The sequence below is a fragment of the Triturus cristatus genome, chromosome 9, assembly GCF_964204655.1.
Source record: "Triturus cristatus chromosome 9, aTriCri1.1, whole genome shotgun sequence".
Classification (NCBI taxonomy): Eukaryota; Metazoa; Chordata; class Amphibia; order Caudata; family Salamandridae; genus Triturus; species Triturus cristatus.
This window is the reverse complement of record NC_140592.1, coordinates 394,724,973-394,750,028: the sequence shown is the minus strand read 5'-3', so window position 1 is coordinate 394,750,028 and position 25,056 is coordinate 394,724,973. Positions and strand designations below refer to the sequence as shown.

General features: G+C 41.4%; 1 protein-coding gene across 2 annotated transcripts in view; it reads right to left on the bottom strand.

The window, feature by feature from the left end:
* The window catches only part of SLC8A2 (solute carrier family 8 member A2), a 627,882-nt gene extending 603,898 nt beyond the window's left edge, over nucleotides 1–23,984 (bottom strand). The window contains exon 1 of one of the 2 annotated variants that reach the window (XM_085625255.1): nucleotides 23,624–23,984. The gene's annotated coding sequence lies outside the window, so the exon portion shown is untranslated. The remainder of the gene's footprint in view (nucleotides 1–23,623) is intronic. The other variant, XM_085625254.1, reaches the window with a different exon arrangement.
* Nucleotides 23,985–25,056: the final 1,072 nt, after the last annotated feature.

Genomic DNA, 25,056 nt, shown 5'->3' with positions numbered 1-25,056 from the left:
TTTCAAATGACACTAGACAAAAGAAAGTCCCCTATGCAAGCATCTACTGAATTCTTTTTTGATCTTTTGGAAATAGCACTACATTTCTGGGTGACTATTTCTATCAAGTCAAAAGTGTTGGCTTTGCCTAGGACCCATCTAACCATTTTTTGGATTATTACAAACAACTTTATATAGTCAACAAAGATAATCCTATTCAGTCAGATCTCTTGTTTACACAGATATAAAGACAATGTTTTAATAATATGGACTGGCAACCAGATCATCCTGGAGTCCTTTTTTGATTGGCTAAGCATTAGGACTACTGAAATTCAGTACCCTGTCCCATAGTCAGTCCGAGATAAATTTCTTGGATACTACTATTAAAGTTGAAACTATGAAACTGTTCACTACATTGTTTAGAAAACCAATTGTAAGAAAAACACTTCTGGAATATTACAATCACCATACCAGGATTCTATGTGACAATCTCCCATTTGGGAAATTCTTTAGAGTGAGGAGAATTTGTAGCCATAAATCTGACTATTTTATGCATTACCTGATCAACAAACCACAAGAAAGAGGTTACCCCGCAGGTTGCTAAAACAATAAAGAAAGCAGGCCTTCTCTGCCCAAGGGATGATTTTTTTGTCGAATTGGGGATGGAGAGTTAAGAGGCATTGGGAGAGCACCACTAAGTGACACCATGATATGAGCATCTACCAAGATAATACAGAAAGATACAAGCTAGTCAATGCTGAGCATGTTGAAATACAGTCCTAAGACTTCCTTGGTGAAGAGCACATCTTACAAACTCATACATTGCAGGAGGATGGAAGAGTTTGTGCCATCAGTGGTTGTACGGTAACAGAGGGTGTAACATAGGAGGATATGATATCAGATGTTGCTTGGAGTCTGGTGACTTCAGAGGGGTATATCAGAGAATGTGGTCATAAAAAAGTACCCTATTTTCAAAGGTGCTTCAAGGAATACAAAAACCAGATGGTCGAAAGTCCACACTTCAGAAACAGAACAAAACCCTAACAAAACAAATTGGCCAACATACTTGGATCAGTCAATGCCACTGACACCTCTCTGATACTGCCCACCATTATTTTTCCCAGGCAGCTGGCTACTCCTAGTGAAAATTTTAAACCAAAACTGAAAATGAAAAGAATAATGTTATACTAGTAAAAATATGTTTTTTAATTGTAAATGTTTCGGAGAGATCACAGTAATTTATAAATGTAAACCAGATCTCTGTACTGGGATGAATGTATGACATTGTTCTGCATTCTGTCCATCAACTGTTGTTTTTGCATTTGCCACCCCGAGTGGGACGGGTATGCTCAGACGTGAGTCCCGTGCTCTCCATGCCACTGGAATCAAGCTGTCTTGGCTGAAGAGGGGTGAAACCCCGAAACCGGTCCTAGGATGCTTGGTTCCAGTCCAGGGAGGACCTGGCTTGGCAGTTCGGGCTGGACTGTTCCCATGAGGCACAGGGTCAAGACTGATTAGCATATGGCTGGGTTCAAACTGGAATGGCATGATGAGCAAAAAAACGATGGATTTAGGCCCAGATCTCTGTACTGGGGTGAATGTATGACATTGTTCTACATTCTGTCCATCAACTGTTGTTTTTGCATTCTGGAGCCATATCCTAAAAATACTTATACTGCACGCCTTCTACTTAATTCAAGAACAAAACTAATATTGTTTAATAAAGCAATTATTTTCAATAACTGGACAAATGTGACCTGCAAATATTTTTATTACAATTAAATTAATTGATTATCAATACAAGATGCAAGTTTGGTCTGGGTTACCATTGTAAAAACAAATAATCGTATAGATTTCAATGCCACTATGCCCAAACAAACATCATGAAGGGGTTTCACATGTTAGAGGTAATTTAGATTACAAATGACTGAGCCACAAACAGACATGACCCACCAATAGCCAGAATTATAGAAAGCATCGCTCAGCAATCGGGCAGGCAGCTATCATCAACCATCATTTTTAATTTTAAATACAAATCAAGGTCTCGCTATATTGTGTATAATATATCGTAACGCAGAATATGTCAACATTCTAATATGTAATTCTACACCAGATATAACACTGATGCAAAAATGGTCACAATTATATCTTCTGGCACGTGGTAAAGCAACACAATTTAATTTTGGACCAAAGAAGATGGTTTGCATTGCTTGGAATAGACAGTGTACACAGAAAAAGTTGGAAGTAAGAAAGGTTTTGGGTTCACCCCAAACCGCATTAGAGAACTTTTTGGTCTTCAATGAGAATGTAAAAGCTTTGTATCAAGGACAAAGAACTCATGTTGGGCCCGTGATTTACACAACACCAACGTCATCCAAGTGATGTAACATTGTTAGAAGATCAAATGTTATTAGGAGGTTATGAGACACATCTCCATTGTCATAGGGAGCCGGGTTGTAAGTTCAAAAAACAGATAATGCTAGATCTTGATGATGTCTGCCATTGTTTGTGCTTCCCATATTTATTGCTTTTTAGGACAGTAGGGGTTTCATTTAGACCTTGATGGGCTGTCCACCGAGCCCACCATTGCTGTGGAGGACCTGCCTCTGCCCACCTCAGAGCAGACCCCTGCCAAATAAGGGATAAACACCTGATAAGTGGCTTATTTGCGATGAAAGACCTCCTGCCGACACAGATGGATGTCTTTCATCTGAAGGGATGCTTGGTGGGACGGCATGTCAAGGTGGTCCACTCAGCATTACTCTTGTTTTTCAGAAACAAACTACCAGAGAGGTGATTTCTTTATGAACAAACAAACAAATCAATCATCCTGATACACACAAGTGGTTTTCTTCCTGCACCTTGAAGCCATTGTTGATTTCCCTCCCCAGGTCCACCATGCCTCACATGGTGAGCAAGGGACGGGACATTCTGCATCAGGAAGCCTAAACAGGGCACTAAACCTGTGGCCATATGGGGTTGTATATCAGGAAGTGTGCATAGAATTATTGTTTGACATCAATGTTGCATCCTAAATAATATTTATAAAAATACTGTCGTACTGGTTGAGGATTTACCATTATTAACTCCAATGAAGCCATATTTTTGTGAATGATTTTTTAACACAATATTTATGTCAGAAGATATACTTACAGCAATATTATGGTACTTAAACTCCCAGGGCTAATTCAGTCTACCAATAATATTGTCAATCATTCCTTAATATCTGGCAAGGCCCTCACAGATTTGAATCTCGGCATTGTAAAGCCATTTCTCAAATAGCCCCACCTAGACCTAATTACTCTATCTAGTTAGAGTCTTATTTCGCTTGCGTCATTAGTCTTCAAAACCATACAAAGTCATGTAGCCTCTAAACTGTCAACTTACGTAGAAGTCATCTCTATCCTTGATGACGCCAAACAGGCTTCCAACCAACCTAACCTGCAACACTGAAACTGATATGACAGCCACAGTCGGAAAGCTTGTGTGGCCACTGATTAAAGCTGTATCAGAGTTCTGATCTTACTGAAATGTTTGGTGATGGTCAACAGAGTTTAATGTAGCATTTTAATAACAAGGCTTTTTATCTTTAGCCTGCAAGGAATTCCTCCTCTTTGAAATATAGATCTCAACAATATCCATTGTGTGTAATATTGACACAGTTTGTGTGGTCCCTTCCCTACTCCAGATAGCAGCGTTAAAAGCCCAATGGTAAAAATTGATTTTCTTCTCAAGGCGGAGGCCCAAGTTTCAACAGTCATCTCCTCCCACACTTTCTTGATGCACAAGCTCAAATCCACCCATCCAGTCCTGGCCTTCGAAGGTAAAAGAGCAGCCACATTGCTCTGATTAGGTCTAGGCTCAATTACTATAATGCACTGTATCACAGAATAATAAAGCCTCATTACAACATCGCCAATCAATCCACCATGAAGCTGCAAGGCTCATTACCTCTGCAACTTGTTGCACAAGAATTTTTATTTTTTAATACAATTGCAATGACTTCCAATTATGGATGGAGTTCATTACAAAGTCCTGCCAGATTGTTTATCGCCTTCTGACTTCGAAAAACAGCAGATACCGGCTCTCACACTGGCTTTGATCTACTCATCGATATCTTTCATAGATGTCATCATTTCATACCTTTTATGCTCAGTGACAGACCCCTTCTCTATACTCGCTCTTAACCTGTTGAATTCATTGCCTATACGCATCAAAACCATCACTTTGAACACCCTCTTGCGGAAGTAGCTTAAGACCCTACTTTTCCCTAAATGACATATCCTTATTATACTTCCTTATCCCTAGCACCAAGAGACCTCTTTGATGATAGACTGCTTTAAAAATACATACTAACATAACAAAACACAACACTAACATTTGTGCCATTACACAAGTCAGCAAATGCTTCACTAGTGCACAATCAGTCGTTCCCTTGCCTCAAGGCAAGTTCACTCTGGATTTGGTAAGATAGGGCCCCTGCTTGCCAGAATCGAAATGAGGCCATAAGGTTTTGTTCACTAGCAATGTCACAGTCCGTTACATGAGACTTTGTTATGTCTGGAGATTTACTAATTTCACGTTATTTGTCTCGGAAAGATGTTTGATACATGTTAAGTCCAATAAATGTTTTATATATATATATATATATATATATATATATACCAGTAATAATAAAATACCAGCAAATACATCAAATATTTAGACAGCTGATCTTCATGGTCACGTACCAATATAACCATTATGGTGTCTATTAAACTATGACAAATGTTTTTAATTCCATTTTTCATTACTATTCACACAACAGAGAATGTTTCTTACACCTGCACTTTATTTATTTTTTAGCACTTTTATCGGGTATATAACAATGCCTTTTAATCTGCAACTGCCTTGATAACTAAATATTGTCACGACCTAGACCTAAAATCTTAATCCTATACTTATAGGGCAAAAACACAATGTTTAAAAAAAATCTTTTTAAACTATTTAAGATTGTTTTAATTCAAACAGTAAACAACGAGCATCATACTATCATGTTGGATAAATCACTTATTTTACATCAAGTTCTGAAATGTTTGAAGAATATGTTTTTTTATGAGGCATTGAAGCCATAATTTTAAGGAAACAAAAAACTAAGGTCAATCTGATATATTTATTTGCCATCTTTGCACAGTTCAACTTAATGGTATTTGTACCAATATTTATTTTTGTTTGCACTGTTTTGCTATTTTGCCCAGAGTTGGCTTTGTTGGGTCTCTAATGGACATTTACAAACAGATTATAACTATATGGGTCATCTAACTTGTGTACAAGTCTCATTGCAGACATTTGTTGCGTTGTTGTTAAGGTATGAAACGGGCATAAAGCACTGTCACTTTAAACAAATGTGCACAAAAAAGAAAAAAAGCAAGAGAAAAAAATGGTTTAAAAGTCATGTGATTTCTGTTGAGCGTGTCATGTGATCAAGGCCCTCCGGGGCTGAAACGCGTAATGGCTGTTCCATCGTTTTGCTGAGGAAAAATAAACTATCTAATCGTGATTTTTGCATTATTTTGTACAATAGACTGCCAGCAGCCCACATGGGTTTTTGATCATGGACTCCCAGTCCCAGAAAGCAATGGTGCATTTACTCACCTGAATGTAATATTGGATTGCATTTAAATAAAGAGGGAGAATGCTGGGAAATCCGTTTGGTGGCTTTCAGTGTGCAGCAGACAGCCTTTGAGGAAGGGAGTTTCCCGAAACGCGTCAGGACTCTGCTGACGTCGAGTGTGCCTGGTCCTTCCCTGACCCTATGGTTTGTCAAGAGGAGAGTGCGCCCCGCCTTGGGCAACTTGTGAAACTTTATATATATATATATATATATATATATGTTTCCGATCCTGACAGCGTCCAACAAACAGGCACCGACACCGTGAGTAGATTCAGCAAAGAAGGATTATTTCCAAATGTGGCACAGACGCGTTTCGGCGGGAACAGCCGCCTTGTTCACTGCATCCAATTCACAAGTGGTCAAACATAATTATTTATACATAATTGTCTCGTCACTCAACTGCGTTGTCACAGCAACCAAACAAAAAATCATAGACATAGTGAAGGTCATGTTAGAGTTGTTGTTATGGCAACCACAAGAAACCGACCTAGCGGGTTTTTAGTGTCAAAACCAAATTGAAAACGAAATATTACGGATAAGGAAAACACTGTACCATTATTTTATAATTGCATGATAACAGTGAAATTAAGAAGACCAAAATGTTGAGAAAAACAGACAGTGTAGAAAAAATAATCTATATTGTACATGCAAATGTCGGTTGTTGGTATAAGCCTACTCAACGAGATTCCTCACGGAGAAATATATACGTTTAAAATCCACTAAAGTTTTGACTTATTTGTTATTGAAACACATGGATACGCTTGTAGAAAAAACAGTCTACTTAATGCAATGGTATACATAATAAATAACCAAAACGAAAATAATTAAACCTTTGTGCGTAAGGCAAGGAGTATGTATCCTAGGTGTGTGCGTATATTAGGTATCATTCCAGAGACTGTTTTTAGTGGTAATAGAGCCCAAGTGGGCCAAGATTAAGAAGCGATTATTTTTGGAACAAGAAGAGTCAAAACTTGACGGTTTGAGGTAGAGAGTGGGCAGTGACAAAAAATTATATTTTTAAAAACAGAGAAGATGTGTCATGTGTGAACTGAACGCTCCTTAGGGGGGACACAGGGAGGAGCGGAGAGGCAGCAGACTGTAGAGGTGTTTTTATAGATGGACATTAAGCGCTTCATCAGCATTCATCCCATGTGGGATTTTAGAGTTGAGGAGAATAATGTATCTCGACTCAAGTCTCCCTAGAGCCAATTGTCTGTTTCCACCACGTGGGTTTTTTTGGACACTGTCGATAACAAAATAGGATAGTTCCTGAGATCTCCCATTGTGTTGTGAATTTATGTGTTGGGCCACAGGGTATGATTGATCATTATTCGTGATGGCTCTAAGATGTTGCAGGATACGGACATGTGCTGGGTGAATGGTGCTTCCTACGTATTTTTTACCGCATGTGCACTGGAGAACATATATTGCAAAATCAGTTTTGCAGTTGAAACTACCTCTTATTTCATAGGGTTTGTTTATAAAAGGCATGTGTACAAATTTGATGTTAGTACCATGTTTACATGCCTTACATTTGCTGCATTTGGTGAATCCCTTGGGTGTCTGAAACCAATTTGTTTTTTTGGTAATCGTGGGTGCATTACGTACTAGCTCTTGGCGCATAGATTTGGCGCGTCTGAAGCTAATCAAAGGGATTTTGGCACATGCTGGTCCTATGATAGGGTCATTTCTTACATTGTTCCAGTGTCTGTACAGGATTTTGCGTAGGGCAGCATGATATGCATTGAATCCTGTTATCATTCTTGGCATATCTGTTTTGGCAGGCTCGTGTTTGGTTGAGTTGTCTTTTTTGTTGGGGAATAAAAGTTCCTCTCTAGTAATTGTCTTGCTTCTTACTTTGGCATTATCAAGGCATTTGGTTTCATAACCCCTGTTTTGTAGTCTATTAAAAAGATCGCTGGTAGACTTGTTCAGACTATCTTCGGTGCTGCAGTTACGCTTCATTCTAATGCACTCTGCATAGGGGATGCCTTTCTTGACGCAGTCATAGTGAAAACTATTAGCATGTAGGATGGCGTTACCTGCTGTGGGCTTCCTGTATGTTCTTGTTTGAATTTTGCTGTTTTCTATGTACATTTCTATATCCAGGAATTGAATACACTCTTTGCTCACATGGCTAGTGAAGGAAAGGTTGAGAGTATTGTCGTTTAGTTTTTGTGCAAATAATTCAGCACTTTCTTGACTACCTCGCCATAGAACAAAAATGTCATCAATATACCTGACATATATAATCACATTTTCATTCATGATTGCGTAGTGTGTTTGCATGAGTACTTGCTCCTCCCACCAGCCCATATGCAAATTAGCATCGCTGGGGGCGAAGCAAGTACCCATGGCTGTGCCCTGCAGTTGTTTATAAAACAATTTGTCGAATAGAAAAATATTATTATCAAGGCACCATTCCGCCATTTGCAAAAGCATAAAAGTGTGTTTGTGCAGATGTATAGGTCTTTTGCTAAGATAGTACTCTAATGCATGTAACCCATCTTTATGTCTAATGCTCGTGTATAGTGAACATACGTCCAGTGTCATGAGTACATAATCTTCATGCCATTTTACATCATACATTTTGGTCAAAAAATCTCCTGTGTCTTTAATGTATGATGGTAAACCGCAGACAAAAGGCTGAAGGAAAAAGTCAATGTATCGGGATGTATTTTCAAATAGTCCACCTATGGCAGATATGATGGGTCTGCCCGGTGGATATATATATATATACATACATACACACACACACAGATTGCTTTTCAAGATGGCCGCGGTCAGACATGTCTGAGCAGACTGCCTCCTTGCCTTCCTCTACTGCAATGAACTCTCACTGTGGAAAGGTGGTGTCAAAGACAGATGAATAAACACACACAGAAACGTCAGCATTTTCTTTGTAGACCTCTACAGAACACCTCGTCTCATCTAATATTGACCCATAGCAGCCCTTGCCATACCTTGACTTGTTCATTTGTACTGCAAAACTTTTGAAACTCAATAATAAAGGGTAATGGATTGAGCGAGGGCTCATGAGTTCTATTTGGAAACCCGCTTAACAATTTTCTAGGTAATCTGCGAAAAACGTAATTTTCCTATTGAGAGACTTACTATTGGGTGACTTAATTCATAGCAATTTAAAAATGTTTTCCAAAAATTCAATTAACAAAATTGTTTGGATATTTTTACTCACCTTCATGAAAAATTCTACCCAAGGGCTAAAGTATTGAAATTGCTCTCCTCCCCAGAAACTGCACAAGTAATGTAGCCTTGCTCTAAAAGTGATCTACAGGGGATCTTATTATTCAATCACACCCGGGCTGTAGCTTTCCAAAACCGTACCCCTCTAACGAGCAATAACATTGTGAAGCTTTCTTGACACACAGTGGACTTTTCCAAAAGGGATGTGGGAATCCCCTAAGTAGACAAAGTCCAATAGGAAGACTTCTTTGCTTCTGAGCTTAGTGGACCCCCAGAGTAAACAGACTGCTGCTATCGCTATCAGCACTCAGCGGTGGACATTTGTTTTCCAACAGACAGCTTAAAAGTTGAGCAGTGATCCATGTTGATTAAAACAGGGTTTAAAACAAGCATTAAAAATGCAATAGGTCTCGCCTTTCATTAAGTTAAAGCCATTTGCTTAGCTGTAAAATACCATTAGCAAATCAAATGGCTTTAACTTAATCAAAGGCGAGACCTATTGCATTTTCAATGCTTGTTATTTCCCCCTCCCCCAATCAATGTGAGGGGCGGGGTGCGGATGCTAAAGACGTACGGATTTGTACATTTGCATGAAACCACAGCAAGCCTCTCTTTTAGAGTAACACTTCATACACAGTACATGGCATACATTAGAGATATTTATTTATATTTTAAATGCTTTCAGCTAAAGTCTGACTTTGCTCTTTTCCATGTGCCAAAGAAAAAAACAAAAACTTAACCCTACTCAAAACACATCCTAAAAAACGTTCAAACCAAATGAGTTCGAGTCATCTTTGTTGTTCGAAATGCGTGTCGTTTGGCTAAACCCCAAATATTCCTACCACAAAATGGGCTAAATTGTCAGTAAGTCAGGCTGAAGGAACTGTGTTGTTGTTTTTTTTTTTTACACTTTAAGGAATGAGGAAGAACACTGTACGAGCAATGATGGAAGGCAAAAAGGCCCAGTCTGTTAATCAAGCAGGATTACATTTGGTGATAGCGCCCCTTATGTACAATGCTTAGAAACAGCAAGAGCGTGACAAGACGTGCAATATACGCATTATAAGTTATTATCACTATAAGAGAGAGGTACTGCCCCGCTGTATGGCAGCCTTCTGGGGACATGCTGGACCGACCCTTTGACAATATAGCAACTTTCAGGGGGCGCCATTACAGTGGCAGCAGCCCCTCTGGGACGCGATGAGCCTGCGAACAGGGCTGGACTGGCCGTTGCGGGCACCGGGCAATCCCCCGGTGCGCCGCATGGGTGGGGGCCGGTTTTGGGGCCATGGGGGCCGTTTTTGTTACAGGGCCGTTTTTGCAGCATAGCTGCAAAAACGGCCCTGTAACAAAATCGGCCGAAAACCGGCCGTGGCAAAGAGCTCGGCAGCACCCCCAACCCCCAGGGGGGCCGGCCGAGCACTTTGCCAGGGCCGGTTTGGGTTCCCAGTCCGGCCCTGCCTGCGAACCTAACAGGACAGTAGCCTTGCTTAGAATGCAGCTACAGTCCCATTAAAATATGAAACTCATGCTTCGAAGTTCTGATACTGTTCCATTAAAAGTATGGAATACATGCTGAGAAGTCCTAGCATTATCCCAATAAAAAGATATCCTGAAAAGTTCTGGTAATGTCTCTTTATAAGTATAGAATACATGCTCACACGTGCTAGTACTGTGTACATACAATGATACAATGCATCCTGAAATTCAAAGTACAGAATTCCTGCTGAGAGGTGCTGATACTGTCTCACTAAAAGTGTAGAATATAATCTGAGAAGTGCTGGCACTGCTCCACTAAAAGTGTGGACTATATGCATAGTGGTGGAATTGTCCCATTAAAAGTGTGGAATATAATCTGAGAAGTGCTGGCGCTGTCCCAGGAGAAGTTTAGAATAGAAGATGAGAAACGCTGGCTCTGAACACTTTAGCTGACTCCCCCCTGAGAGGTTCATTGAAAGAACACTGGCTCTGTTTCCTCTGCAAAGGACGTGTGCCCCTCCTTCCCGCTCTGCGTAGGGACCATCTCGAACCGGCACCTACCAGAGGTCACTGGGGGAAGGTCACAGAGAACAAGTTCGACACATAGTACGCGCTCAATGAAACACTCAGTCCCCTTCACTTCTGACACCCCTCAGCGCTCACTGGGCCCAAGAATATTCAGAATCGGTTATGTTGTCCAAGGCATAGACTTCTTAACCATATAAATCTACATAACCACTACGGGATTGGATTAAGTATTATTTGGATATATATCAATATTCATAGCAACAGACTTTGCGACATACACAAGTCAAAGGCAGTAAGAAGATAAGGCATAATTTTATAATCGATTTCACCTTTCCGATACACATGTACTTATTTTGTTGGCCGACTCGGCCTACCCACTCAGCTGCGCACATTGTGCCGGCAGGCCCCAACGCGCTGCATCAAACATTGCATTACTTGAAATACAGGGCACCGCATAGTGCACCGGCCCACCGAGGTACCTGACCACAGGCATCCTCCCAAATAGTCCACACAGTCCATATGTTGCTGGATAGGGCAGTAGAGACAGGACCACCAGCAGGTCAGTCCCCTCCCTGCGCCTACTCTTGGCAGTAGAGTCCAGGACCACCTGCAGGTCAGCCCCGTCACTGCCTATCCATTGCACAGTTCCATCGTACCCCCTCTTGGGGTCCATCCAATCGCAGAACCTCCATTGCTGTGCATGCCCCCTTTTGGTGTTAACTGTCAGCGCTCCACCGCGCTCTGCCTTGCTTTTCTACCGGGTGGGAGGGTGGTTTCTGATGATCACGTGGCTTCCCTGGGTCAAAGGAGACAAAGAGGAGGAGACCCCAGGGACGCCGCCTTATATAAACATATTCATGTAAGTTTCGGTTTCTAAACGTGCGCCCAAACGTCACTGGGAATCTGACCATCCAAAATGAGCTCCTCCGACTAAAAGGCTTGATTTCATGGCACAACTAAGGACACCCCTCCTCTATGTGAGGGGGGCGCCTACTCAGTAGGTTAACCCTGTGTGAAGGCACACTCGCCTTTGGTGCTGGGGGCCTGTGGATACAGGGAGTGTCTGCCGCCCTCTGGGTAGAGAAAGGGTGACCTCGGCGAAGTGGGGCTGCGTTTCCGGTTCCGAGGGAGGAGGTGGGAAGCCTGTTTAGAATTTGAGAAGGGCTGGTGCTACTACAAGTGCAGCAGCTGTGATCAGACGTGTTTGTACCAGCACGTGACATGACAGCAGCTTCACCCGAAGTACCGAGTCGTGGTGTAATTGCACAGCAGGAAGGGAAAGGGTGATGGTAGATTCCGTGTCCATCCGAACCTTGCCCTTGAAGCTGATCCTACCAACACCTTTCACGGCCTCTGTGACATGCTCTTAAATAACTATACCAACTCCCTGCTGATCAGCCCGCACACATTTCCACTGCAAAAAAAACCTACACTTGTTTTGTCTTTAAAATGTCTGCTTTCTTGTTGTCGGAAGCAGACCTTCCTTCCTTACTACCTTCGGTTACAATGGCTTCTAAGTTGTCGATCAAGTGTTTCCCTGAGGACTTGATAACCGCAGATCTGATGGCCATCCTCAGAGCTGTACTTTCAAAATCCGAAAATACATTTTCCAAAAAGGATTCAACAGCCAAAATTTTACTTATAAATAAGCACAACTGATCGACTTTGACTAGCGGAGCCATCTTTCCAGCATACAATGAGAAATTCTAAATAGCAAAGGTGAATTCATTTATTTACCTTTTTCCACTCCCACCCAATAAAATTACGTTTCTATTCTTTCCCCTCGAGTCTATTTTTAGGTCGAGCCTAGAACAGTGCATGTGCTGTTGCTCGACATTTAGTATACGGGTTTCCAAAGTGCTACCTACCAGACCTCGCTGGCCTAGCGCTTGCATTCACGCGAGCGTGCACGCGCGCACCACTCGCGTGCTTGACACACAGCACTTCCCGTCCTCGCAATCACGATCACTTTCGCTGTGATCGCGATTACTTTCGCTTTTACGGCCGCGCGGCCGTTACTTTTATGGCCGCGCGGCCAATGCTTATTATTTTATGTTGAAAATACACTGGCGTCTACTTTTAGTGCACTTCAAAAGCGCTATCAATATAGATTTGGGAATTTTTCATATTATTCCTGCCCTGTTTAAGATGCAGGATTTTTTTTTTGCTAAGTCTGAGAAGCGTTTGGAAAATAACCTACCTTTAATCCGTGTGTAGTTTCGATTTGCGATTGTGCAGTCAAGGAGCCCTAGCGTTGTGCATGTTTAATGTGCACACACTTGTCAGCAGTGCCACTGACTGACGTACAGTTAGCTACCGTGAACATAGCAGTAACTCGTAATACCGAGGCTTCCATTTTACAGCGCTGTACATTAAACGGGTGCTGAAGGATGTGTCAGTGTGACGTTTAACAGCACAAGCTGCCATTCTTGAGCTTGTCAGAAATGTAAACCTAGCACCCTGCTACTGTGGGAGCCATTCTCGGATTGCTGTGTTTGTCCAAATTGACAAAGGTTTGGAATTGTGCTAAGGACAAACGAAGTGATTGCATTGAACTGTGTGAAGTGGAGAGGGGGTCAAGTTGAAGTTTTGGCTCTGACTAGTGACGTCATGGTTGTGTGCTACCCTATGAATCCTTTTATTGTGAATGCACCAGCTTATCTTAAGATGCCAAAAAGGAAAGGAAAACCTTCCGAAATTGGCATTTTCGATGCCTAGTTACGTAGCACTTGGTTCTGTGGCATCTTTGACAAGCAGTTTTAACATTTACTGGGGAATTGCCAAATATGATTCCCCCCATGACATTGCATAGCCATCCATTCAATACCAGTTGATGCAAGCACAACTCCTCTTAGCCTTCGGTTTGTAATCCCACACTGGATTATTGTCCACATACCACATACTGAGTGCGCTGTAAACACTCAAACTACCGTAATTGCGCACGCAAAGGGTCCACGCTCTGCACAAAAATAATTGCTCTGCCCGATTCATGCCTTCCGTCGACACTGTAACTCAATCACAGTTTGTCCAGTACTTTAAGTGCTATGATTCTACACTCTGGCCATACCATCTCCCACCCCCCGGTACAGTTCTCTGTAGCCAACAATTAACTGCACAAGCAGACCTATCAGATCGCTACATTTGCTCCCTATCTAGAAGTAACCAGTTCCTATAGCTACAGGCTATCCACTCTCACTATCCAGCACAAACTTGGCTGGCCACTCACACCCCTTGTTACTTTTAGGAGGAAGTTGGGAAGCACCTTTTGGACCTGCCAGTTCAGTATTTCCTTCAATCCCAAGGAACCTCCACGCTGTAAAGGAGACCATGGATTTTTTAATAATTGGTTCTAAGAAGTCGAATGGCCTTCCTTATAAAAAAAAAGCGAAACCTACTGCAGGATCTATAACAAGCATTTGCAATGCAATAGGTCTCGCATTATTAAAATTCGAGCTATTGTTCTTGCATTATTTAGCAATGCCAATAGCTCAAACTTTAATAATGCGAGACCTATTGCATTGCAAATGCTTGTTTTTCTTTCTTTTATTTTCTGTCAACCTCTTTTTCTTTCTGTCCTCTCTCTTTTCTTCCGTTCTGCCCTTCCTTTCCTGCTGGGTCTTCTTACTTTCTTGCGCTTATTCCCAGTTTCCGCGCGAGAGCTGCTGCTTGTGTCTTTCGATTTAGAAGCTCTCTGCGTCCCCTGTGACTGGTCTCCGGTAGTCTGTGGGTTCCTTTATAGGTGTGCCTAGTGAGTAACGAAGGAAGAAGCCCCACAAATAAAAATGGGTTATTAAGATTTGCTGGTCTAGTTCCCACCAAAAATAGTTTCTGAGCAGAACACACGTCATTTTTTTAAAATTATATTCCTTTTATCAAGTATTGGTTCTCAAAAAACGATGTACTGATGGGTGAAATGACACCCCTCACGGTTTACGAAATAGTGGTCTCTTTTACCGGCCCACGAAGTTAGACTGAGCTCCTATATTTTCCCATGGACGAGAGGAGCAATGTTCACCTTCGAATTTCAATCGGCCCTCTCATGGGTTATGATTTATGAGCCATCGTTTTTAACATCTGAATCTACATGATGACGTAGCACGGATTTAGCCAATAATGTAATAGCGCGAGGACATTGCGTGGATTTGGTGTAGGAGTTCTCACCTTATCATCTTCGTTATTCATTCCAAATAATGAGACTTATTAAAACGGATGTGGCATTAAGGGTAGGATGTCGACCTCGAAGCTGGGGAACCGGGTTTGAGTCGCGGCAATGACGCTCAACATCCTGGGATTCAAGAAAAATCACTTAATCTCCCTGTGCCTACCAAAAATGAATGTGTCTATCTGTAACGCAACTGGTGCTGATGTAAAGCGCTCCGATACCTTCTTGTAAAGTGGACGCTATATAAAACTCAGCGAAAAAATAGAGTTATTGGTGTTGTCATAATCAATATCAATGTTTTTTTGGTGGTATCTTAACCATTTAAAAAAAATCATTAGTACAATTATTAGCATTAATAACAATATTATTCTTCTTGCTATACTCATACTTGCTATTATATTTAGTCATTCTTATGAATGCATACAATTGCACAAGAGAAAACAGAAACTTAATAAACTAGTAAACTCGCTGCCTCCCTGTTTTCCATAATCTTATGTGGGAGCACAAAATGTGTGCGCCTTTACATCAAGCGCCGTGTTAGGTTAGCGTGGATGAGGCGAGACCATTATTTAAACTTATCACGCAGATTCTAGACCAGCCGTTAGCATGTTGCACGAGCCACTGTTCACAAAGTGGATGTCTGTGTATTGATCCCGTCTAGATAGAGAACGTCAGGAGCGCCTGTGACCAGCATGTTGTTGTTTGTGTTGTTTTGTTAGGGGGGGGAGTGGAGAGTGCTCCGGATGGTGCCCAGCCACCCACTGTCGGCTCATAAGCCAACTCTTTGAAGTTTAAGTGGCTGCCATGAAGCACATTTTTCCCGGGGGTCTTCGGTTTTGTTTTGACTGGAGCTAATTGGTGCAAAACAGCTGCAGTGAGGGTGGCTGGCGGAAGTAGGGGAAGGGGGGCACAGTTACAAGCGGATTTAAGTTTGCAATAAACATTAGTGCTGGAGACATGCCGGGGTCGGTCGTAGAAATCATGTAGGTGATCTGCGAGCTGTGACCAAACGATGTACTTTGAACTAAGCTTACTTGGACCCCCCTCCATGCCATTGGAACGTCTAAGCCTTTCTTAACATTGCACGTGTTAAACAGATGAACCAACCACGATTATTCTTTTGGGATTTGTATATAGTAAGATTTTCTCAAGTTTGAGTATGACTCAGAAGTATACCATGTGCGCATTTGCAATAGAAGATTCTGCATCACTCATGCACCGCATTAAACTGAAAAACAAATGTTAAAGATATACACTTTTTTTACATTTTAAAATGCTATCTTAATATGCCTGTAGCAATAGTTGCGTGATTTTCATGCCAAATCTTGTGATTTGGTTCAGTTCTCCCTCTCCGTGGATTTGTACGTCTCTTTGGAAACGGCAGTTCACACAGCATCGTTCTCTTGTCTTATGGGGCCATGTGTTTCAAACACATGGCCCCATAAAGATAAGAAAGTGCTTCACGACGGCCGTGAAGCAGGCGAGCCAGTCCGGCTCGGAGACAAAGGGCGTGAACAGAAAACCCTCATTTCCAATGGCAGGCCACCGTTTAGCATAAACAGTGACGCCAGCCAATGGAAATGAGGGACGGGGCTTAAAGTCCTCTTCTCACAGTCCTCTCTTACAAAATCTCTTGCGGAGGCGGAGCAGTGCTTTGCGCTGCAATACACGCGAGACCTAAAAACTGTGGTAAGCGTTCAAACCTGCTAGCCCTCTTCCAGGAAATATCAGCTTTCAGTAGCTCAGGGCATATCCGCGAGCCCAGCATTAAAAGGAAGATAATTTGCCAGATTAGGCTCTATGACGCTTGATTGTCAAGGCATATTTATGCATACACACACATTAAGCCCCTTCTGTCCACATATTACCACTTCACCATCTAGATGTAAATGTGTATATCTAAATATCGCTGCTTATCCACTGCTCTATCCAGGCACATCTTGCCCGCTCTTCCCCAATCAATTCCACAGATGCAGTATGACATGCAGAAAAAGGCTATGTTTACCTGGAAACACTGCATTCATATTTTACTTTATTAGACATCCATCAAATCTGATAAATGAAACGTCTGTGTTTCAGCATCAGCTTTTCTGTGGGCTCGAGATTGTAAATGATGTCATTACACCATGTGGCGTAATTATGCCCATTTGTGGCAACAATTTCGCATAGGCGCACAGGATCGATGCAAATGACCAGAATGTGAGTGGTACTCGTGCTTTTTGCTCTCTTCATAAGCATGAATACGCCCTCACATACAAAATGGACACAAGGATGCATTTTGCTCCCAAACATAGTAATAATGCAGGTTTTCCAAACAAGAGGGGTCGGGAGGAAGGGTAGGACGTGGTTAGGGAATGGGGAAGTTTCATGAGGCGGGCACTCGATCACTCTGTATACTGGGGACTTGCATGTGGCAGGGTGGGGGGGGGGTGGTAAGGCCACACAGGCGAGAACGATTAACTTTGTTTTATATTTTAAGCTCAAAAACGAAGAAACATATTTTCAACAAAAACAAATTTAGGTTTTGCAGTTTATTTAATTTAACAATATTTTTTCAGAATTTAGCACAATTATACAAAAGCAAATTAAGCAAATGTCACACACCATTACTTTTCTTATCCTAACATGTGTCATTTACAAAGAAAGCATACATTCACACACAGACATTAACACACATGCACACAACACCATCATACAAACACACATACACATGCATGTGTGCACACACACACTCACACAGTCAGACTGGACTATGCAGCATTATGTCTTCTTACCTTTGGCACATACTAAAAATAAGAAAAAAAAAGCCTGCAGGGAGTCTTCCCATAATTAAAGTATTCCGCAGGATAACTTTTTGCACATTAAAAGAGTCACTCAAATGGATGAAATTGGTTTCCATTTTTATTGGATATTTTCCGGCTTGTTTATAAACGATTTGGATATATGAAGAGTCATTCTTTTAATATTGGAAGCTTCTAATTGTTTCATATTATACTATTATGGTACTGAAAAGTATTGAATAAAGTTATTATTGACTGATTGGTTGACAGCATAGTTTAAAACATAAATTTGCAGTCCACAAAAGTATACAAATAAATACAGAACAATGAGAAGGGTCATCATGTAAAACATGAAGCAATAAATTGTCTCATAAGGTGATCACACAAATTATTGCTGAAAAAGTAAAATTTCTATCTCACATCTGAATGAAATAAAAGTACACTCAGGCGTAATGGAGACATAATGAAATATATGGAAAGGCTCGGAATAGCAAGGAAAAATGCTTGAGAAGAAATGCATGCTTTCTGACAACAGAACTGTCCGTAAAGTCAAAGATTTGCCACATGTCGGGCATGGTCGGCGGGCACTTGTTAATTTGGTCAGTACTATAAGATGTATATTGCAGCTGAATGGATTGGTGTGTGAAGCAGACTGGTTTCAACTTGATGCACATTGCATGCAGCAGACAGAGCAATTCCATGTCCAGTCACTGCCAGAACATGATGGTCCTGAACAAGGCCATGCAGACCAGTAAACCTCAAGCTCTGGGGTTTGGACCCATCAAGCACATTTAATTCCAGCCCCACACATGCATGATTTAGGATTTGATTTTCCTGTGTGATTAAGGTATTGGAAGGCTTAACAGCGCCTATATGACCAGGGTGTGGCTACACAGGCAGACAAACACGAGGATCTGTATTTGTATTAATTGTTGGCAAAGATTAATTTATATGTTGTGCAAGCCACTGAAAGGTATCTTCATGAAGTCTGCCAAACAGATCATTGAACTTCAAATTAAAAAACATAATGAATTCTTGCATATAGTGGTGTTAATGAATCTAATATAAAATCCAAAGTTCAGGGCTGTTGAGGTCCTACTCATCATAGTAACATTAAGTCAAGCAAAAAATGAAGAATATTGTACAATCAATTATGTGGCATACTGCGAAGTTTGAATCTTGAGTGATATGTAATCTTCCTAGCTATTTTTCAGGTGTTCTACATAAACCAGCCATGGTTTTCGCTTCCTCCACCACATGTGGCTAATTCCCAACAAACTATAAACTTCAAGAAGCATCCTAAACCTCAAACCATATAAGCAATTCGATTTTCTCTGGAGAAGTCCAAAATGATTTGTCTATCCATCTAAACCAGTCAAATAATATTACAATTTTTTACTACATATCATGAACTTATTAGACAACAATATAGTTTATTGTCCTTTAACTACTAGTTTAACATATGTGGAGTTTTAAAACTAGACTGGTAAGAAAGAGAATGTGTTTATGTTGAAAGTTGAATTAATATAACTCCTCGCCGACTCTTGTTCTCTTGCTTTAATCTTCTTCCTCTGCATCTCTCTATCCCTTACTTTCTATCTAATTTTCTTTCTCTCTCTTCCCTTCTTTCTCTTTCCATCTCTGTCGTGATAAACAGAAATCATCAATATGGGTTTTAATTTCAAAGATATATTAATGCAACAAGCTAAGTGGCTTAGAATCTGAAGGAATGTATACTGGCAACTACTCTGCACCAGCTGGAGAAGGACAAGCTACAAATATTTGCAACACAAATTCAAATACATGAAATCCACATATAAATTGATTAGTTAGGCTGTAGAAAGGCACCAGCCCAGGGTTCTGGGTGGCATTTGACTGTGCTAACACGGAGATGTTAGTTCTTGAACTCCAGAACCACTTAATTTGTTTAGACAATTTCATGAATACTAGATCATATGAAGGACTCACATGCACCTCTACCATCTAACATAAATAATGCAAAAGCCTTCTCATTGGGGTGGAATGGAGCAATCAGGACATTTCCTTAGCGAGACATGTGCACGTACTCTATTTTAAACATGCATGTATACCAATGGGATAAAGTCAATTTAATTGTTAATACATAATGTGACTTTTTCTCCTGCTATTTGTTGCACACTTACAGGGTGACACCTGCTCAAGACACATGCATCGTCCATAACCATTTGGAGCATTTGGAAGTGAGACAAGGGTGATATGTGTAAACTCCTACACGAGTACTGAAATCCAATATAGGTGCAACTTAGACACCATTTTCCAACAGAAATGTCTACAAAAATATATGTGTCTATGTGTAATGTAACTGGTACTCATGTAAGACGCGCCAATAAATTCTGGTCGAGTTTGCGCTATATTAAAACTGCAATAAAAGAAAAACTGAGACACTGATTAGCTCGCTCCAGGTACTGCCATCCTTGTGACCCTGAAGTAAGATGAACTCCGGATGAGCATAAATTGAATTCATGATTGGGTTTTCTGTCAAACGACGGTTCTATCCTGAGGAGACCCATTTTATTGGTGTTGGGTCAGAACATCGACATCTGTATAGGGGGCCCTGAAGATAATGATTACGAATAAGGAAAAACATACATTTTGAACTTTAGGACATGTGGAAACAGTGGACATCCCTGATTGTAAATACGTGTATCATACTGCGCAGTTCCCGCCAGTTTCCCTTAAGAGCACAGCGTTGTCTGCATTAGCGTCAATTGTTAAATTAACCAAGGGGATAATATTAATATATTGTTTGCATTTGAAAGGCCTCAAGTACATTGTTTCTAGTAAAAGATGGTGCTATTGTGGTTCTATTTTAAGGTAGAGACCTAGTTAAAAATAAGACCCATGAACCACTGTTCTGCTTCCTGTCTTATACCCTGGTTCAGGATTTGGGCAGAATCGGTTTGGACCTGCGTTAAATGCTACTTTTCCTTAACCATAGGCATGACAATAGGTATCAGTGAAGTTAAAGTTTGGGCATATGATGGGACTATCTTGCTATTTATTTGTTTCCATCACCTCTCTGTCTGTCTAGTTTGTAATATCTGAACTTTATTTCCAACATATATGGATACATATGCATCAAAGGAAAAACAAAAATGTATACTGTCACTGGTGTTTAGGTATCGCTGTGAAGCATTTGGTTAGGTGTGTAGGCATAAGATGATTAAACATTTACACACCTACATCAATAATTTCCTTGACGCAATTAAGAAAATCGCGCATAATATTTTGGGAAGCTGACGCATGTATCAAACAGTAGAATTTTTTACCTACATTTAAAGAGCAGATTAGATTTCATTTGGATGATAATCCTGTAGCTCTTCGCCCGCTTTGAAAGTTAACACTAAAAAGCTGTGATTATGTTTAAGCTTCTGTTGAATTTTATCTTTGCTCTGATCAATGCCTTCTTTTCTGAATCTATAGAAATCTGTTACATTTTCTTTTAAGCTTTGTTTGCTTCCTTTGATTAGTGATTTATACCCTTGATCAACCCCTTTTTCTTTCGGAGACAGTGGGAGGTGAACGCTTTAGTGAGCGGTGACTGGCTGCTGAAGATCCCTACCTTAAAACTTTTTTGATATCCATGCCAAATATTATGGTACCCTACATTTACAGATTCTACCACGAACTGCTGCCATTTATAATAGTACAGAATGGGTTAGTACAGAGAGCTTCCAGTACACATTGTGGCCATTATCTCAGCATGGTGAGTGAAGATTTAGCCGAGACACTCCACTCTGCATCATTTAGAGAAGTTTAAAAGGCTCTGGCAAGGCCACTAGGTCCAAGGTAGATTATTTGTAATCATGCGGTTATCATGTTGCAAAGGAAATCCATTTGGTTCAGTGATCTCCTATTCAGATTACTATCAAAAGCTAAAACATTTTTTGTATGAGAGTGCTAATCTACGGACTCAATCCAAGCTCCCTCCAGCTCTTTGGTGCTGACTCTGTGTAGGGTTGGATGCATTCCAAGAGGCACTGAAGGTAACTCTTCTATATCACTGATAATTGTAATGGCGGGTGGAGCTGGACTCCTTCCTTAGATAACCTTATATCCAAATTACAAGAGGATGTTAAAATATTACATCTCGTTCGAGGGACCTCATGTGTATCACTTTAAGCTTTTATTGGAGATGAATGTGTACAACTCACAGCCTCGAGCCAGCGGCGTATAAAACAGCCAGATCGGGAAGCAATTGAACCCAGATGATCTTCATTGGCTACACTCTTGAACTTCAAAAATGTACATCCTTATCATGAAATATCTGATTAATATACCAGTGAGGGGTGTACTTGGAAACATTTTGTAGAGCTCGGGGTTAATTCTGCTTAAAGTGATGTACTATTCAGATATAATGTACGCCTTCCATATATCTCTGCAGACTTGCCGCTTCTCCATTTACCTTTGACCCAAGGAGTGATTCCCCCGCCCCTTTCCTCTTCTTGGTCATTGCTTTATCGACTCCTCTAATGAACATATCTTACGGACGCACCTGATTACACTCTTTGACCCCACATGGGGCCCACGCATCTGTGCTGCTATGTGTAGTACACTTGATGTTAAACGCCGAATTCCAGCAGGAGTTTAACTATAACTTAATTATTACATTTGCATACACAAATCATAATGAGATTAGTACTTTTTTATCATGAACAATCCTTGAGTGTTTTCTTTTAGAAAGTCTTAACAAAGAGTAAATGGTCGTATGTCAGTATTTTGAGATCAAAAATATCAACCTCAAAAAATATTGACTGCAAAACGTAGACTACCATCATATTGTTATGGTATATATTTAGGTAAGTATTTTAGTATGGATCTATTAATCTTAACTTTGCCGCTACACGCATACATACATATATATTATCATGATCCTGTTCAAGCAATCGGAAAACAGATTCTAGTCTGTGGCATAATCCTTTAGACCATGGCGTGAAGATACAACAAACCCAGCAGCGCTCTCAGGTCATATGAATGGCAAAACAGCGCTATACAAATCTCTGCGCCATAAACTGACAGCGAAAGCCGATGGCCTCGGCTCAAGATGTGTTCTGGACACCAAAGTGTGAAGGAGCCCAGAAAAAACTTAGCTGTGGGACTATATTATTGACAATACACCACTACACAAACCTTTGCAACATAACATGCCAGCAAAGGTGCAATGCCTCAACCCTCAATGTGTCCTCGAGACTAGGGCATGAAGACCACAAGCCCAACATAGCTGTGAGGCCATATTATCGAAAATACAGCAATATACAACTGTTTAGCATAATGTGCCAAAAAGGATGACATTTCTCAAATCCTACATCCGTCCTCGAGACCAGAGCATGCAGGTACCAAACCTAACTGTGCTGCAAGGACACAGTCATCCAAATGGCACAGAGCACAAAAACACCTCTGTAATATACCATGCCAGCATTGGTCATATGTTTCAGCCCTAGTTGTGTATATGTCTACACCCCTTGCACAATATCCAGACAGAAGTACAATCATTAAGGAATCCAGCTGAATCCAGGAATCGAACTGACTGAATAAGAAACATAGTAACTTGTTACTAAATAAAGCGACATGGAAATTAATCTAGCCTTACAATCAATGGTATGTACAATTCCCGTTAGCTCCACCCCTTTCAGCCGCTGCTTCATTTTCTGCTGTACAAAGTGTGAAGAAAGTACTTCTACGCCACAACGTTTCCAAAGTTAGTCAACATATTTCAGAAATGAAAGCCCTTTTAAAATAATGCGAAACAATGACGAACTCGTAGCACAGTAGAAAGTCTGCCACAAATCATCATTTTACCTCGCTCGCCTCCAGATGGTTCGCGGAGTGTTCCCTCGAGGTCTTCATGCCGCGCGCTGCCCCTGGTCCAGCAGCAGGCGGGTGGGTACCGGGGAGCTCGTGTGTGTATTCTTTCATCCGAGCAGCACCTGGATGGCTCTCGCTCCAATGTCGGTGGAGAGGGAGCAACACGCAGACGACTGTTCAGCAACAGCTATGAGGAGCAGTGGCTCTTCTGCACTATTTATACGCGCGCGCGCGCACGCACAGTTGTTCACCCACGCATCGGCAGCTTAGGGAGGCACCGAAACGTCAGGATGAACAGAAGCCCAAATTCAAGGCCTTGTGCTGAGCCAGTTTGATACAGAGGGAAAGCGTCGGGGGGATTCGAGCTTTTGCAGCTGCCTGACTTGATAGTATTAGTCGCGCGCAAGAACGCAACGCACAGAAATGCCCTGGCTGGCGTTTGCGCGCGCGCTGCCGGAGCTCTCTTCCCTGTGAGGCTTGTCACCGCTGCCCCCTTTAGGATTGCTGCGCGTTGATTCTACACGCCGCCCAGATGTCGTTGCCTTGCCTGGCACCGCACGCTTCTGCTGCCATGGAAATGGCTGGGCTGTCACCGGCAGAGACTGGGGAATTAACAGGCGGATCAGATACACTGCCTCGGCTTCTGAAGGGAACAGCAGCCCATTCACGATCCATATGCAAGGGAAATGCGGGAAAGACATTGGGCGCAGGCCCCAGAGGCGTTTAGGGCAATATTGCAGCAGACCCACGTTCCTGCTTGCAAAATTGTGTTCCCTGTGTACACCTGAATTTAAATTTTTTCTCTTTTCAAAAACCTCTTAGAGCTTTAACTGATGTGCTTTGCTGAACGTATCTTACAGTTGCCTGGAGTCTTGTCGACCCACAGCAGTTATCTCAATACATCCTGAAGCATTTTCTTGGTGAGAAGGTTCATGCCATTGAGCCAATATTTTATGCGCTACAAATAGCCTATCAGTAGCTAGACATGACATATAGTGACAGCTGTTGTTTGTTCATTGGGTATGTCATTTCTATTCCTATGAATGGAACTCGTTCTAATGGAACTTCCATCAACTCCCTTTGGCAATATAGGGCCCAATTAGACTTTGGTGGAGAAGGTGCTCCGTCACAATGGCGATGGATTACCCTCTGCACCAGAGCAAAGTTCCTCCCAACTTATTTGAAGTCGGGTGGAACTTGAGTACGTAGATGGCACAGATCGCTCCATCTCTGCTGCCTACATACACCTCAGATGGCCCGATGGAGTAAGGGCCATCAGAGGTTTGGCGATGTGTTCCCACGCCCTATTTAGAGTGGTTAAAAATATGGGCTGTTTTCACTGAAAACAACGGGCAGACAAACCTGCAAAATGACCCCAATGCCTACGGGAGAAATATCAGCCCCTGGACTTCTGCATTGACACTAAC